Source organism: Eriocheir sinensis, chromosome 36 (assembly GCF_024679095.1).
Source record: "Eriocheir sinensis breed Jianghai 21 chromosome 36, ASM2467909v1, whole genome shotgun sequence".
NCBI classification, from domain to species: Eukaryota; Metazoa; Arthropoda; class Malacostraca; order Decapoda; family Varunidae; genus Eriocheir; species Eriocheir sinensis.
Window position 1 is genome coordinate 15,345,153 of NC_066544.1, and position 17,500 is coordinate 15,362,652.

At 42.8% G+C, this 17,500-nt stretch overlaps 1 protein-coding gene across 1 annotated transcript in view; it reads right to left on the reverse strand.

Annotated features, from left to right (window-relative positions):
* LOC127007901 (sodium channel protein para-like) overlaps window positions 1-12,962 on the reverse strand; it is a 160,198-nt gene extending 147,236 nt beyond the window's left edge. Inside the window, exon 1 of the mRNA XM_050879355.1 lies at window positions 11,287-12,962. The gene's annotated coding sequence lies outside the window, so the exon portion shown is untranslated. The remainder of the gene's footprint in view (window positions 1-11,286) is intronic.
* Between the last annotated feature and the right edge of the window lie 4,538 nt (window positions 12,963-17,500).

Below are 17,500 nucleotides of genomic sequence, written 5' to 3' on the forward strand. Positions count from 1 at the left end.
TTTTTTTCTCCACCTTCCCTCAATTTCTGCTCCATTTTTCTTCGTACCTAATAAGCGCTGTTCTTCCATCTATTATTTCCTTTATCATTTCTATCACTCATGTATTAGTCTCTCTGAAAATGCATATATAATTTCCATTCTTCTACATTTCTTTCTTTTCCTAGGCGCTGTTTTTTTCTATCTGTTCTTTCCTTTATCAACGCCATTACTCACTCACTAATTCATCCATTTATACAGGTCAAACACCTTCTCAATTCATCTATGCAAGGTAACACTCTTCCTTTCTTCATCTATTATTTTATCTATCTATTTCTTAACATATCAGTTCCTTCACTTGCTCATTCATTTGTTTGAGCGAAGATTCATTCATTTATACACCTTAAAGACTCTCTCAATTCATCTATACAAGGTAACACTCTTCCTTTCTTCATCTATTGTTTTATCTGTCTATTTCTTCCTCTATCAGTTCCCTCACTCGCTCATTCATTTATTTGCCCTGAGATTCATTCATTTATACACCTTAAAGACTCTCAATTAATTTATGCAAGGTAACACTCTTCCTTTCTTCATCTATTATTTTATCTATCTATTTCTTCCTCTATCATTTTATTCATTTGTTTGAGCGAAGATTCATTCATTTAAACACTTCAAACGATTTCTCATTTCATCTATACACGGCAACACACTCTTTCTTTCTTCGTCTATCACTTTATTTATCTATTTTTTCCTCTATCAATTCATTCATTTGTTTGAGCGAAGATTCATTCATTTATACACTTCAAACACTTTCTCATTTCATCTATACACAGCGACGCACTCTATTTTTCAACATCTATTACTTTACCTCCTGCTTCAACCTACATTCGCTCTCTCACCTTTATTCATAAACACATTCACTCATCCTCTATCCTTCCTATGTCGATTCCAAACACGCATTCATTTGTTTAAGATTCTTTCATCTATACACTTCAAATAATGTCTATCTTTCTGCATCTATTATTTACCCTCGTGCTCCAACCTACATTCATTCATACAGCTCCATTCCATTCATAAACACATTCACTCATCCATTCACACCTCCATGCAGTCAGTGATTCGCGTATTAATTAATTAGTAAGACAATTTCTCCGTATTTCATTACAATATTATCGTCTGTATTCCTCGGTTTCAATCACGGTCACTCACACACACACACAAACACACACACACTCTCTCTGTCTCTGTCTCTGTCTCTCTCAGTAGGTTAATGTCTCCCTTACTCATTCACTTTATTATTATCATTTCATTCTCCGTTTCATTCATGCGTCTTGTCAGTCCTTGCTTCATAAATTTCTTGCTTCATTCATTTATTCATTCATTTGTTCATAGAGCTTTTAATTCATTCTTATTAATTCCTTATATACTACTTATTTTTTTTAGTCACCCATACAGTGCTCCGTGAACTCACTACCCCGTTTTTTTTCTTCATTTAGTCAGTCAATAGGTTAGTCATTAAATCAGTCAGTCAATCAGTCAGAGGGTCGGTCAGGCAGTCAGTTCGTCAGGCAGTCAGTCAATCAATCAGTCAAGAGGGTCAGTCAGTCAGTCAGTCAGTCAGTCAGTCAGTCAGTCAGTCAGTCAGTCAGTCAGTCAGTCAGTCAGTCAGTCAGTCAGTCAGTCAGTCATCAGTCAGTCATCAGTCAGTCAGTCAGTCAGTCAGTCATTACCTCAAACTCACTACCTCATTCATTCCCTTACTTACTTCGCCTATATTCACTTTTTTTACTCATTCACTAACCCAAGCAATCACAACCCCCTTTCCTTTTTATTCATTCACCGCTCAATTCACTCACCACTTTAATGCACTACAAACTCACTACTTCCTTCATTCATTCATTCATTCCCTCTACACATCCTTTCCTTCACCCCTTCCTTCACTCCCTCCATACATGACTCACACCGACTCAAAAAAAATTCTCCTTCACTAAATAACTTAAATGTTCCGTGACTTCCCCCAGCGGTGGTTGAGTCATCCCGGAACTCAGCTGTTATTCATCTTCCTCCTCCCCTCCTCTTCCTCTTCCTCTTCTTGTGGCTGTTGCTTAAGTTCCGGTCGTTATTCCCTCAAAGATGCATCCCCTCACAGCCTCGTCCTCTGCAGTCATTTTGCTGGGCGGAGTGACACAACGGCAAAGGGTAAACTAATCTAATGTGGTGTATAATTCCTCAGACTGACTCGTGGGTTTATTAGGGAATTCATTTATATTTTCTTTCTCAGTCTTATGCGTTTGTTTATTACTTACCCGTTGGACTAATAAGGAGAACAATAAATAGATCTTTCTCAACTGATTCTTTTGTTCATCCTTTGTTCTTTTCAATGGCGTATTCCTTCTGTGTGTGTGGAGGGGGCAGTGTCTGTGTGTGGAAGGGGCAGTGTCTGTGTGTGGAGGGGGCAGTGTCTGTGTGTGGAGGGGGCAGTGTCTGTGTGTGTGAAGGGGGCAGTGTCACTAAGCAATACAGGAACTTCTTCGTATTTCTTTTACTTTTTTTGTGGGTGGCCATTATACCGGTTTTTTTGTGTTGTGTTTTAAATAGGAGGAAACAACGAGGCTTTTCTTCATAGTTATCATACTCTGTTTTTCCTCTTTTTAATGTGTGGTCTGCATATTCTTCCCTTTTTTGTTAATGGGATCAAACATTAAGATCGCTTTCATAAGATACTTTCGCTGCACACATCAACTATTCCTAATGGTCAAAGAGGGGGTCAGTCAGGTTCTAATGGCTGTTTCTTCAGGTTCATGGTAGTACAGAAGAAGGGTAACGCTACCACCAGGGTCATAAAACTTACTCCTACGAAACCTTGTCGAATGTGTTTTTGGACGATGAAATGTCTTAAAATACGACTCTTAAGACTTCATCATATATATTATTTAATTTGTGTGCAGTCTTTATATGCCAATCAAAGTTTTAACATCAAGATTTCTTCATATTTCTCATACTTTTCCGTGGGTGGCCCTTTTACTGTTTCTTCGTGTCCTTCATAAGAGAAAAAGTAGAGATTTAAGATCCACAGACGCGGTTTTTTTAAAGAGCTCCAATTAGCTGCTGAGAGGGTAGGCGAGCTTGTGAAGTGGCGGCCTGTGTGTCCCTCGCTGATAACACGACGTCGGTACACAGGCGGTGATAGCATGAGTCACACAACGCTCTCCATACACTCCACTTGCATTAACCTCGCAAACAAATTCTTCTTCCCTTTCTAAAACGATAAAGGTATATTCTCGCTCTCTACACACTCTCCATACACTTTACATGCATTAACTTCGCAAATATAGAACCTTTTTTTTTTCTTTCCCTTCTAACAGGACATCGGTATATACATGGTCGGTCATAGAATAACTTTCTCTACACACTCTCCATACACTTTACATGCATTAACTTGGCAAATATAGACCCTTCTTATTCTTCTTTCCCTTCTAACAGTACGTCGGTATATACACGCTCGGTCATAGTACAGCTTTCTACACACTCACTAAACAAATCATTCTTCTTCCCATTCTAACATGATAAAGGTATATTCTTGCTCTCTACTCACTCTCCATACAGTTTACATGCATTAACTTGGCAAATATAGACCCTTCTTGTTCTCCTTTCCCTTCTAACACGACATCGGTACACGCTCGGTCATAATACAGCTTTCTCTACACACTCAATATACAAATTCTTCTTCTTCCCTTTCTAAAATGATAAAGGTATATTCTTGCTCTCTACTCACTCTCCATACAGTTTACATGCATTAACTTGGCAAATATAGACCCTTCTTGTTCTCCTTTCCCTTCTAACACGACATCGGTACACGCTCGGTCATAATACAGCTTTCTCTACACACTCACTAAACAAATCATTCTTCTTCTTCCCTTTCTAACATGATAAAGGTATATTCTCGCTCTCTACTCACTCTCCACACAGTTTACATGCATTAACTTGGCAAATATAGACCCTTCTTGTTCTCCTTTCCCTTCTAACACGACATCGGTACACGCTCGGTCATAATACAGCTCTCTCTACACACTTACTATACACCTGACATGCATTAACTTCGCAAATATAAACCTTCTTGTTCTCCCTCTTCTAACACACGATAAAGATACGTACTTAGTGACAGCATGACGAGCTCTCGATACACTATATACTCCACTTGCATTAACCTCGCAAACAAATCCGTCTTCTTCTTGCCCTGCTGAGTGAGTGCCATACCAGTGTGTATTTGGGGGACGGCGTTCTGTACTTCTATAATCAACCTTATATGTAAACTCTCTCTCTCTCTCTCTCTCTCTCTCTCTCTCTCTCTCTCTCTCTCTCTCATACCTCACGTTCTTGTCCTGGTTCCCTCGCTCTCATATTTATCACCACCACCATCACCACCTTACCCTCCCCCCCTCCCCCCCCTCCCTCCCCTCCCCCCCACACACCTAACCACACCAAACCAGAGAGAAAGAACGAACAATAAAAAGGCGTGTGACTGGACCGGGTGTATCTAAATTATTGAAGGAGGAATGAATACGTACACTGCAAGGCACACTCAGTTTGATATTGTTAGTCCCTTTCGCCCTTCAAGTCAACTATTTCTAAAGGTCGAAAAGGGGATCAGTCGGGTATGGTATTTTAGGTTCACGGTACAGAGGAAGGGTCAAACTACCACCAGGGTCATAAAACTACTCCTGGAAATGCCCCCAACACCTACGAAAGCCTTGTCAGATATGTGAACTTGGACGACGAAATGTTTAGTAATATGCCCTTGATGGGTCGTAATAGAAGACATTTCACCGCTCACGAACATATATTTGACAAGGCTTTCGTAGGAGTTGTGAGTATTTCCAGGAGTAGTTTTATGACCCTGGTGGTAGTGTGACCATTCCTCTGTACCGTGAACCTGAAGAAACACTCATTAGAACCCGACTGACCCCCTCTTTGACCTTTAGAAATAGCTGATGTGAGAAGCAAAAGTGTCTCATAATACCAATCTCAGTCACCTCAGAAGCGAGTCTCACTTTAATTTTTCACGAGTGCGACGAGGATGTTCAGGGTGCGTGAGGTGCGTTGTTCTAATACGGATGCACATGACAGTGAATAGACTAATGGACAGAAGGGTAAAAGATAAGGTGAGAAAAGGAAAGACGGCAATGTAAACAGACAGACTAGTGGAAAGAAGTTGACAGAAGAAGATAAAGAAGTTGATTTTTGCCAAGACGTACACACCTATCAGTTAATAGAAAGACAGATGAAGATAAAAATAAGTTGACTAAAGGAAGAATGGCAACGAAAACAGACAGACTAATGCAAAGAAAGTAACAGAAAAAATATAAATAAGATGCGTATTTGACAAGACGTACGGAGCTGATAGAGAATGGATTGACAGATAGATATAAAAGGAAGTTGACTAAAGAAAAGATGGCAATAAAAACAGACAGACTGATGCAAAAAAACGTGAGAAAAATTGTGATAAATAGATCGACTTACAGGTGACAGAAATAGCAAAATAAAAACATAGATTGATACAAAGAAGGGAAGCTACAGAAAAATTGTAATAGCGATGTTTTTACACTTGACAAATGACAATAAAGATGAACTAGAACTACAAAGGTGACAATGGAAATAAAGAAATAGATATACAGTTGATAAATAAAGACAGACTGATTAAAGGGAAGAAATATAAACAGAAATAGGGTAAGTTCGACAATTCGTACGCGGTTCTCCAATTAGTACGCGAAATTGCGAGAGAGAGAAAAAACTGCCAACGTGAAATGCGGTAAGTTAGAAGGATGGGATGTGCCTCAAAATGTACCTTAATTATTTGGCTATAATCCCACAAATAAGCATAATGTCTATTAACAAGGGCAAAAAAAAAAATTATCCCCCCAAAATCAAAAAAAAATTATCCACCAAAATCCAAAAAAGATTATCCCCAAAAAATCCAAAAAAAATATTCCCCCAAAAAAACAAAATCCAAAAAAAATTATCCCCCAAAAAATCCAAAAAGATCGTAAATAGGTATAGATGAAGTTGACAGAAAATATGCAATTGAAATAGACAGAAGGATAAAGAAGCAAAAGGAGAGGGGAGAGAGACGTGACGAAGGAGAGCAATAAAGCTGAAGAAGGGAAGAAGAAAGATAAAGAAGATAAAGACGAAAGGAGGAGAAAGATGATGCGGGAAGTCGATAAAGATGGGTGAGTGGAATATTACAAAAGTGAAGGAAAGAAAAAAAAACAGAAAATAGATAGATAGATATAGAGAAAAAAATAACAAGGGAGGAAGGGAGGGAAGGAGGGAGAGAGTGAGGGAGACAGGGAGGGAGAGAGGGAGAAATGAGGGAGGGAAAGGAGAGAGGGAGGGAAGAGGGAGGGATGAGGGAGGGAAAGGAGGGTTTGGGGGTTGGTCTTACCTAACACACACACACACACACACACACACACACACACACACACACAAGCCGCTATAATTAATGTCAGTCACGAGTTTTCTTTTTCTTTTCCTTTTTTTTTTTGGCAATTTGTGTCACATAATGAGAGAAGAAGACGATGGCGCTTATAATGATAATGATAATAATAATAATAATAATAATAATAATAATAATAATAATAATAATGATAATGATAATGATAATAATAATAATAATAATAATAATAATAATAATAATAATAATAATAATAATAATAATAATAATAATAAACATTACAATAAACAATTTTAAATATTTTTGTGTATTGCATAACATATAGAAGAGAAAGGGAGAGGAAAGGGGTTGGAAGAGGAAGGAAGGAGGAGGAAGGGAGGGAGGATATGGTGGTGATGGTGGTGGTGGTGGTGGTGGCGGTGATGAATCTAAGAAGGGAAGCATAAGGAGAAAGTGAGGAATGAGAGAGAGTGAGAGAGAGAAAGAGAGAGTGTGGAGAGAAAGGAAAGAAATAAAAAAGAAGAAAGGAATAATGCAGGGAGAGAAATGGGGATTGGAGGAGGAGGGAAGGAGGGGAGGGGAGAGGAAAGGGGAAGAGGGGGGTTATGTCTTATTTAACTCTCTCTCTCTCTCTCTCTCTCTCTCTCTCTCCCCTGCACTTTCTCGAGTCGTCTTTTTCCATGGGAGGGAGCGAGGAAGGGAGGGAGGGAAGGGTGGAGAGAAGGAGGAAAGTGAGGGTGGAGGGAGAAAGGTCAAAGTGTGAGGGTGGAGGAGAAATGGGAGAGGGAAGGAATGGGAATTTTGGAGGAGGAGGAGAAAGAGGAGGAGGAGGAGGAAGATGAAGAAGAAGAGGAGGAAGGGGAATGGGCAGTGAGGAAGTGGAGGAAAGAGATAATGGGAGGAAGAACAAAGGGGAGGGAAGAGGAGAGGGCAGAGAGAGGAAGGGGGAGAGAAGGAGAGAGAAAAAGGGTGAGAGGTCTTAGGGACTGGCTAAAGAAGGTGAGGGAAATAGGAAGGGAAGGGAAATAGGAAGTGAAGGGGAGTTTGGAAGGGAAGGGAAGGAAGAGAGTGGAGGGAAGGCAACCAGAAACAATAGATCAAAATGGGAAAAGTTAAAGAAAGGGATGGAAGGGGGAGGAGAGGGTTGGGCAAGAGAAAGGGAGTTAAGAAGAAAAGGGGATTTAGGGAGGGATGGAGAGTTAGGGAGGGAAGGGAAGGGAGAGAGAGAGGGGGGAGGGGAACCAGAAGCTATACATGTGAGGATGAGAAGGGGAGAGAAAGGGATGGAAAAGAAAGGGAATGGGGAGAGATAGGGAAGGGAAAAGAAAGAAAGGGAAGGAAACTGAGGCGAAATAAAGGAAGCGGAAAGAAAGTGAAGGAAAAGAAAGGAATGGAAAAGAAAATCAGGGAGAGGAATAGAAGGGGAGAAAAAGGTAGAGGAAAGAAAAGGGTGAGGCGAAAGAAAGGGAGGGGAAAGAAAAGGATGGGAAAGGAAAGGATGGAAAAGAGAAAGAAAGGGAAAGAAAGGGAAGGGAAAACAGAAGGGGAAAGAAAGGAAAAGGGGAAGACAAGAGAAAGGGGGAACCAGGAACCAAGAATAGCCCCTTCCTCATTTCCCCCTCCTCTCCCTCCCCCTTCCCCTTCCTCCCCTCCCCCTTCCTCCCCTCCCCCGTCCCCCCTCGACAGTGCCAACATGTCATTCCCAGCTGAGCCACGCAAAGCCACAAAGACAAGGGAAGAAGGAGAGAAGGAGAAGAGAAAGGAAGAGAAAAAAGAGAAAATATTAAAAACAATAAGAAGAAGAGGAATAAAAGGAGAAGAGGAAACACAGGAAAAGGCGTAAAAAAACAACACAATGAAGAGTAAAGAAGAGAAGAGAGAAGAGAAGAAAGAAGAGAATGTAGAACGATGAATAAAAAATAACGAAAAGAAACAAAGAAAACGAGAGAAATAAAGACATATGAAGAAAATTGACGAGAAGCAGAAAAGAAGAAAAGAGGCAAAGAAAACGAGAGAATAAAGACAAAACAAGAAAATTAATGAAAACAAAACAGAAAAGGAATAGGAAAAATAAGGTGAGGAGGAAACAGAGGAAAAGGCTAAAAAAGGAGAAAGGAAAAGAGAAGAGAAAATAAAAAAACCGAATGAATAAAAGAACAGGATATAAAAGAGGAGAGAGAAAAGAAGGAGAGAGGAGAGGAGAAAAAAAGAGAAAAGAGAAAAAGGGAAAAAACAAAGAAAATAAAAGAACAGATAAGAAGAAGAGAAAAAGGAAGGGAAGGAAAGAGAAAAATAGAGGAGAGAAAAGAGAAGGAATAAATAATAATAATAAAAGAGCAGAGGAGAAAACAAAAATAAAAGAGAAGATGAAGAGAAAGAAAGAGGAGAAAAAAACAAATAATAAAACAACAAAAGAAGGAGGAGAAAAAAAAAGGAAAGAAGGAGAAATACACAAAATAAATAAATGAGAAAACAAAAAAAAAGAAGAGAAATTTGAAGAGAGGAGATGAGAAAATTGAGAAGAGAGGAAATGGAAGACAAATGAAGAGGGAGATGAGGCTGAGCTAAATGGCAGCCAATACGAAGATAACGAGAAGAGAAATGAGAAGAGAAATGTGAAGAAGAGAAATGAGAAGAGAAATGAGAAGAAAAATAAGAGGATAAATGAGAAGAGAAAACCAGAAAACATGATGAAAGAGGCGTGATAAATGAGAGAGAGAGAGAGAGAGAGAGAGAGAGAGAGAGAGAGAGAGAGAGAGAGAGAGAGAGAGAGAGAGAGAGAGAGAGAGAGAGAGAGAGAGAGAGAGAGAGAGAGAGAGAGAGAGAGAGAGAGAGAGAGAGAGAGAGAGAATCATAATATGTCCTTGAAAGCTACACTGATGAAAATGCGACAGAAGTGGTGGTGATGGTGGTGGTGATGGTGGTGGCGGTGGTGGTGGTGGTGGTGGTGATTGAAATTAGAAAAGGCTCTCGGACTCTGATAGTGGATTGTGTACGTGTGTGTGTGTGTGTGTGTGTGTGTGTGTGTTTTCGAGTGGCAACCTAATTTTAAGACGCAGCTGCTGACACACACACACACACACACACACACACACACACACACACAGACCATTCAAAACTCTAATTACTCCCATCATTATTAAATCCCATGAAGTTTCTATCAGTGGAGTTCTATCGATCACCACCACCATCACCACCACCACCACCACCACCACCGCCGCAGTCACCACCATCTCTACCGTCATCACCACCACCACCACCACAAACAAGGAAAAAAAAAAAAAAACATTGAAAAGTCACTCCTAAACACACACCATTAAAGTAATACACACACACACACACACACACACACACACACACACACACACACACACACACACACACACACACACACACACACACACACAGCCATGAATATATAACTAGTAAGCGGAACAGGAAAATAATAAGGAGCGTAATGGAGGAGGAGGAGGAGGAGGAGAAAGAAGAAAGCAAAATACAGAAAAAGAGTTACTGAAGAAGACGAGGAGGATGAGGAGGAGGAAGGGGAAGAGGAGTGGAAAGAGGAGGAAGGGGAGGAAGGGGGAAGGGGATGAGCTGGAGGAGGAGAAGGAAAATGGAGGACTATGGAGGTTTTCTGTGTAGGAGGAAAATGTTTTTGAAAAAGGAGACTGACAAGGTTTGGGAGTAATGGAGGAAGAGGAGGAGGAGGAGGAGTAGGAGGAGGAGGACTATGACGAAGAAGCTGAAGACAATGAAATGAGGAAGGCAAGGAGGGAGAGGAGGAGGAGGAGGAAGAGGAGGAGAATGCTTGAAGAAAATTAAGAGGAGACGAAGGGAAAGAAGACATTGATGAAGATGAAAGGAAGAAGAGGATGAAGGAGAACTGGGAAGAGGAGGAGGAGGAGGAGGAGGAGGAGGAGGAGGAGGAGGAAGAAGCATAAGAAAAGAAGAAAAATAAACATAAACAGATAAAAAGGAGGATGAGAAAGTAGAGTAGGAGAAGAAGGAATAAGAAGAAGAGGAAGAAAAGGGGAAGGAAGGAATGAAAAGAAGGAAAAAGGAATAGGAGGAGGATAAAAAATAAATAATAACAACAATAAAATGGTAAAAGGAAAGGGAGGAGAAGGAGAAGTAGAAGGAGGAGAAGTGGATGGAATGGAAGAAAGAAAGGGAAGGGAAGGGATGGGAAGGGAAGGGGAGGGGAAGGAGGAGGAGGAGGAGGGGAATTCAAGATGGGGGAGGGGGAGGAAAGAGGAGGCAGCAGTGGTGGTGGTGGAGGGGGTGGAGGTGGAGGGGGTGGAGGCGGTGGTGGTGGAGGAAGATATTGGACGGCGGAGCAAGATGGCGGAAGGTGGAAGACAAAACAGGAGAGAGAGAGAGAGAGAGAGAGAGAGAAAATACATATAGATCGAACATGATATAAGGAGAAAAAGATAATAAAACAAGATAAATATGAACAAAATAAAGGAGAAAAGAGAAAAACAAAGATAAAGAGAGAGATGAAGAAAAGATAAGAAGAGAAAAGAGGAGGGAGAGAGGAAGATACATAAAATAGAAGGAGAGGAAATAGGAAAACGAAGATAAAGGAAGAGAAAACACGAATACAGAGAAAGAAAGAGAAAGAGAGGAGGAGAAAACGAAAGAAGAAAGGGAGAAAGAGAGAGAGGAATAAAGAGCAATAGAGAGGAGGAGGAGGAGGAGGAAACTAAAGAGAGAGAGAGAGAGAGAGAGAGAGAGGGAAATGGAAAATGGAACACACACACACACACACACACACACACACACACACACACACACACACACACACACACACACACAATAAAGAGAAAGAAATCGAGCAAATAACTTACCTTTTAATCACAACGAGACGATAAAATAGTCCCTTTTCATTCTAAGGCTTGCAGTACACCAACGTAGTAGTAGTAGCAGTAGTAGTAGTGGTAGTAGTAGTGGTAGTAGTAGGCGTTGGTGGTGGCGGCTTAGGCGGAGGCGATTGTAGCAGTAGTAGTAGTGGTGGTAGTAGTGGTAGTAGCAGTTGCAGTAGTAGTAGTAGTCGTGGTGGTGGTGGTGGTGGTAGTGGCGACGAGTTATATAAAAACACCACAGTCAACTATCGTAATCGGTGATGTGGTAGTGGTGGTGGTAGTGGTGGTGGTGAAGGTAGTGGTGGTAGTGGTGGTTAGTGGTAGTGATTCAGCCCCGCACCGCTATGATGGAGACGGCGGCGGTGGTGGTAGTGGTGGTGATGGTGGTGATGATGGCGGTGGTGATAGTGGTGATGATAAAAGGGTAGCACTGTGCAAGGATACAGGACAAGGAATAGGACTTCAAACAATAATAATACTACAATGAAAACCCTTAAGTGGATATGGGGCAGGTAAGGTAAGGTAGGTGGGTGGCTATAGGTGGATCAATGTCACAGGTGGGCGGGTGGGTAAGGGCAGGTGGGTGGTGGGCAGGTAGGATGGGATAGGTAGGTAAAAGCGAGTATCACGTGATCGCTAAACACCTTCACCGATTGTCTTTCACGTTGTTCTTTAGAAAACACTTAGTTAGTTCCTGTTTATATTTGTTTTGTTCTGATCACACACCAGTGGCCGACAGGGGTGGGTAGGGGAGGCACTGGGCAGGGGGTAGAAAGGGGGAGAAGGGGGGAGGGGGAATGATGAATGCCAAGAAGCTACGATGATAACAACAACAACAATAATGAGTATAACTTGCTAACTACAATGAGAGGAGGAATAGGAGGAGGGAGGGGGAGGCAGGGATAGGTAAGGGGGGAAGGGGATATGGAGAGGAGGAGGAGGAGGTGGGGGTAGGGATGGAATGGAGGAGGAGGTGGAGTGGGTGGAGTGGAGGACTGGGAGTGGTGGTGGTGTGGTGGTGTGGTGGAGGTGGTGTTGGTGAGCGATACTGCCGGAGACCTACTCGTCCATCTTCATCAACCTCAAGACAGTTGCATATTCCTTGTTAAACTTGTCGGCAATGATACGGTGACGCCCATAGCCCATCCCCTCACATTCTCCAGAGCCGCGGGGGAAGGGAGACGAGGGGCCGAGATCGTAGCTGCTGGGGGGCTTGGTATTGCGGCTATGGGGCTGTGGGCGGGTCAGGGGGCTGGTGTAGTGGTGGTGGAGGTGGTGGTGGTGGTGTTGATGGAGGTGGTGGTGGTGGTGGTGGTTGGCGCGCGGTAGAAAGCAGCGCGCATGATCTTATAGTAAGGGCGGGCAAGGTACGCGCCGTCCTGTGTGTTTCCACCGTCTGAGGCACCGAGCGGCCGACAGCCCTACACACACCGGCTCCTCTCCTTCCCCCTCTTCCTCCTCCTCCTCCTCCTCCTCCTCCTCCTCCGCCTCCTCCAGTGAGCTGAGGGAGGCGGGATCGATACATGCCCCAGTCCACCGTTACCACCACACCACACCATACCACACCTCACCACCACTGCCATTTCTACCACACCACCACTGCTGGCATTGCTACATCACCATATCACCACTACTATAGACACTGTACCACCACTTCCACCACCACTACCACTGCAACACCACACCACCACTACCACTGCAACACCACACTACCACTACCACTGTTACTATTGTTTTCATCACCATATCGCCACCTCTACCACCACCACCACTACCACCACCACATCGTCACTGCAACACCACACTACCACTACGAGTACAACTGTTACTGTTGTTTTCATCACCATATCACTACCACTAATCACCACCACTACTCACCACCACCACTGCCACCACCACTACTACTACTACTGCTGCACTACGCTACCACTACTACCACTACTACATCATCATCACTACAACACTAAATACTACCACTACTTTCATGACTATTACCATCACCTCTACCTCACTGCAACCACCACCACAACCACCCAAACATCAACACCATCACCACCACCACGCCCACCACATACCACACCAATAGTTATAAAATCGGCCCCCATCCCCCCCTCCTCCACCCTCTCATTCCACTTATTCATACCCATTAGAATAAACTCCACCGTCAGCATTCCACTTCGCTATCGGATTCCACATGTACACCAAACCCACTCCATTCCACACACACACACACACACACACACACACACACACACACACACACACACACACACACACACACACACACGTGAACATCACCATAACCACCACCCAAAACACACACACACACACACACACACACACACACACACACACACTAGGAATTCTTTAGCCTACCAACTCCCTCCCTACTCCACTCCAGCCCCCCTACCCCTACCTCCCCCCCCACAACCCCCCTCCTACTTCAACCTCACAGAACTATAGTGGGTGGACAAGTGGATGATGGGTGACTGGACAGATAGACAGAGATAAATAGAAAGACAAATAGAAAGATATTGATAGGTAAGGAATGTTTCACTAGAGATAAATAGATAGATATATAGATAGATAGATAGATAGATAGATAGACAGATAGATATGATTTCGTGTGTATCCTTGTATAAGTAAAGAGTGGGATGGAGTGATAGGTATGTGGAAGTTAGGAAGTTAAATTGATATGTATAAATTGATAGATAGATAATATATAATAGATCGATATAGATAGATAGATTGATAGATAGATAGATAGATAAATAGATAAGGTTGCGTGTGTATCCTTGTGTAAGTAAATAGTGAGACAGAGTGATAGATATTTGAATTGTTAGGTGGTTTGATATGTATACAGATAGATAGATAGATAGATAGATAGATAGATAGATAGATAGTACGCCCTCCTCACCCCTTCCCATACCTTCTACACTCACCATCAACACCACCCACCACCACCATCACCACCATTACTAACACTGCCATCACCATCACCACCACCACCACTAACACTACCATCATCACCACCACCACCACTAACACTACCATCATCACCATCACCACCACCACCACTAACTACCTACTTCACCACTGCAACCACCACCACCACTACCACTAATCCACATAACCAAACCACCTATTCAGCATTCCAAGGACATATACATACATACATACATACATACATACATACATACATACATAGACGGTGAGTGTGTTTGTCAATAATAGTTTGTCAATGTAGTGAAATATTAATAACGGAAGAATTTTGACATGTAATTCAATGATAAGGGTTTTCGCTCCTCCTCCTCCTCCTCCTCCTCCTCCTCCTCCTCCTCCTTCTCCTCCTCCTCCTCCTCCTCCTCCTCCTCCTCCTATTTCCTTCCTTCCTTCCTTCTTTACCTTCCTTTTTATTATCCCATTCTCCTCTCTTTACTCTTCTCCCGAGGCCTACTCTCTCTCTCTCTCTCTCTCTCTCTCTCTCTCTCTCTCTCTCTCTCTCTCTCGACAGGTGTGGCTGAGGACAGGTGAGGGCGCCGCCACAGGTAAACCAGGTAACAGTAGTGCCCCTTCACCTTCCTGGAACTATGTAATGCTCTCTCTCTCTCTCTCTCTCTCTCTCGGCGGAAATCGGAATTGCACAGGTGGTTCAGGTGGAAACAATGCGCGGTGTTTATTGGAATGATGGTGGTGGTGGTGGTGGTAGTAGTAGTAGTAGTAGTAGTAGTAGTAGGCATAAGAGTAGTAATATCAATAGCTGTAGTAGTAGTAGTAGTAGTAGTAGTAGTAGTAGTTCCTTGATTATTGAGTAACAAAAAAAGTCTGCCCACTTGCTAATAACTTATTCCACAACAAAGGAGAGAAAGAGAGATGGAGGAAGGAGAAGGGGAGGAAGGAGGCAAGGAAGAAGGAAGCAGGGAGGGAAGGAAGGAGAGGGAGGGGAGAAGAAGGGAGAGGTAGAAAGACTGACGCCAGACAAGCACCACCACCACCACCACCACCAGGGTAGAAGTGGTGGTGATGGTAGTGGTGGTGGTGGAGGTGGAGGTGGTTGTTTTGTAAGTAGTCAATATACTGGTAGTGGTGGAGATTGGGGAGAAGGAGGAGCAGGAGGAGGAGGAGAAGGAGGGATTAGGAGGAGGGAGAAGTGGAGGAGGTGGAGAGGGTTAGCGGTTCATGCAATACCGCAGTACTGTTAATGTATTTATCGGTTTGCTCCACCCCCTTCCACCCCCTCAACTCCTCCACCACCATCACCACCACCATCGCCACCGTCACCTTTAGTACATAGAAAGTCACTGCCTTCCACCCACGCTTGCTCCATATCTCCTCCTCCTCCTCCTCCTCCTCCTCCTCCTCCTCCTCTACTCCTTCCAAAGTCTTATTTCCATTCTCATTCTTTTCTTTCTCTTCCTCTCGCTACTTTTCCTCCTTTTCTTCCTTCCCTTTTCCCTTCTCCTCCTCCTTCTCCTAATCCCTCTCTCCTCATTCTCTCTTTTTCCTCTTTTCCTTCTTCTTTTCTTCGTCTTCTCTCTACCTCTCCTTCTGTTCTTCTCCACCCCCCTCCCTCTCTCCCCCTTCTTCCCCTTTTCCTCCTCCTCTCTCTCCCTCCCTTTCCTCCACCTCTCCCTCCCTCTCCCTCCCTCCACATTCCTTCGGCAAAGCATGAGGTAGCTAGTAATTATGGATGTGGGTACCTTCCTTCCTTCCTTCCTTCCTTCACTCCTTCCTTCTCTCCTTCCTTCCTCTTCTTTTAGTCTCTCGATTTATTGTTTGCTTGCTTTCCTTCAATCTTTCTTCTTTCTTTTATTTTTCTATTTATTTCCTCCTTCTTTTCTTTCTTTTGTTTTTGTTCTTCGTCACTTCCTTCCTTCATTTCTTTCTTTCTGTATCTCTTTTTTTCTTTCTCTTCCTCTCTTCGTGTTTTCCTCCTCTCTTTTTCCTTTCCTTCCTTTCTTTTTTTCTTTCTTCCTTCATTTATCTCTTCTTTCTTTCCTCCTTCATTTCTTCCTAATATATTGCATTCCTTCCTTCCTTCCTTCCTACTTTCCTTCATTCCTTCCATCTTTTCTTTTTTTGCTTCCTGTTTCGCTTCACTTTCTACTTCCCCTTTCCTTTATAGCTCCTTTTCTTTCCTTTTCTCATATTTCCTTCCGTCCTTAATTTACCGCTCCCATTTTTTTCCCTTTCTTCCATACTTACATACTTTCCTTCCTTCCTTCCTTCCTTCCTCCTTCCTATCTTTCTTTCTTTCTTCCTTTCTTTCTTTCTTTTTTTCATTCTAGCTTCCTTTTTTTCTCTCATTTTTTTCCCTACCTCCGCAAACTTTCCCCTCCCTCCTTCCCCCCTTCCTTCCTTCCTTCTTTCCTCCTTCCTATCTTTCTTTCTTTCTTCCTTTCTTTCTTTCTCTCCTTTTCTCTTTTTTTCACTTTTTGTTTCTTATTTATTTCTTTTTTCTTTCTGTTTTTCTGTTTTTCTCTCTTATTTCTTTCCCTACCTCCGCAAACTTTCCCCTCCCTCCTTCCCCCCTCCCTTCCTTCCTTCCTTCCTTCCCATTCTTTCCCCTTCCACCAACTTCGTAATAGGCGCAGGAAACAATCGACAAGTGAACGAAGGAACCGATGAAATAAGAATGATGTTTTAGGAGCAAAGTATCGACAGACAGACAAGACAAGCAGGCAGACAGGAAGACAGACAGACAGGCAGACAGACAGACAAACTGCACCACTACACGCACTGCTGGCATTAACCTCATTGACAAAAGACAGGCACACACACACACACACACACACACACACACACACACACACACACACACACACACACACACACACACACACACACACACACACACACACACACACACACAGGCAGACTGCATCAACCCCGACATTGCACACACCGACCAAAGATACATATATATACATACACACATATGTACAGACAGACAGACAGACAGGAGGTAACTGAAATGCGGCGACAAAGACACGTAGATTTATAAGGAGACAGACAAACAGCCATAGACAGACATACAGAAAACTTACACAGGAAAACAAATAAAGAGATACAAACTAAAAAGTAAAAATGATAAAGAGTAAATTACGAGAGAGATACAGACAGACAGACTGGCTAACAGACAGACATACAGACAGACAAACAGACAGACTGCACCAGCCAAAGTTGACCCCACTGGTAA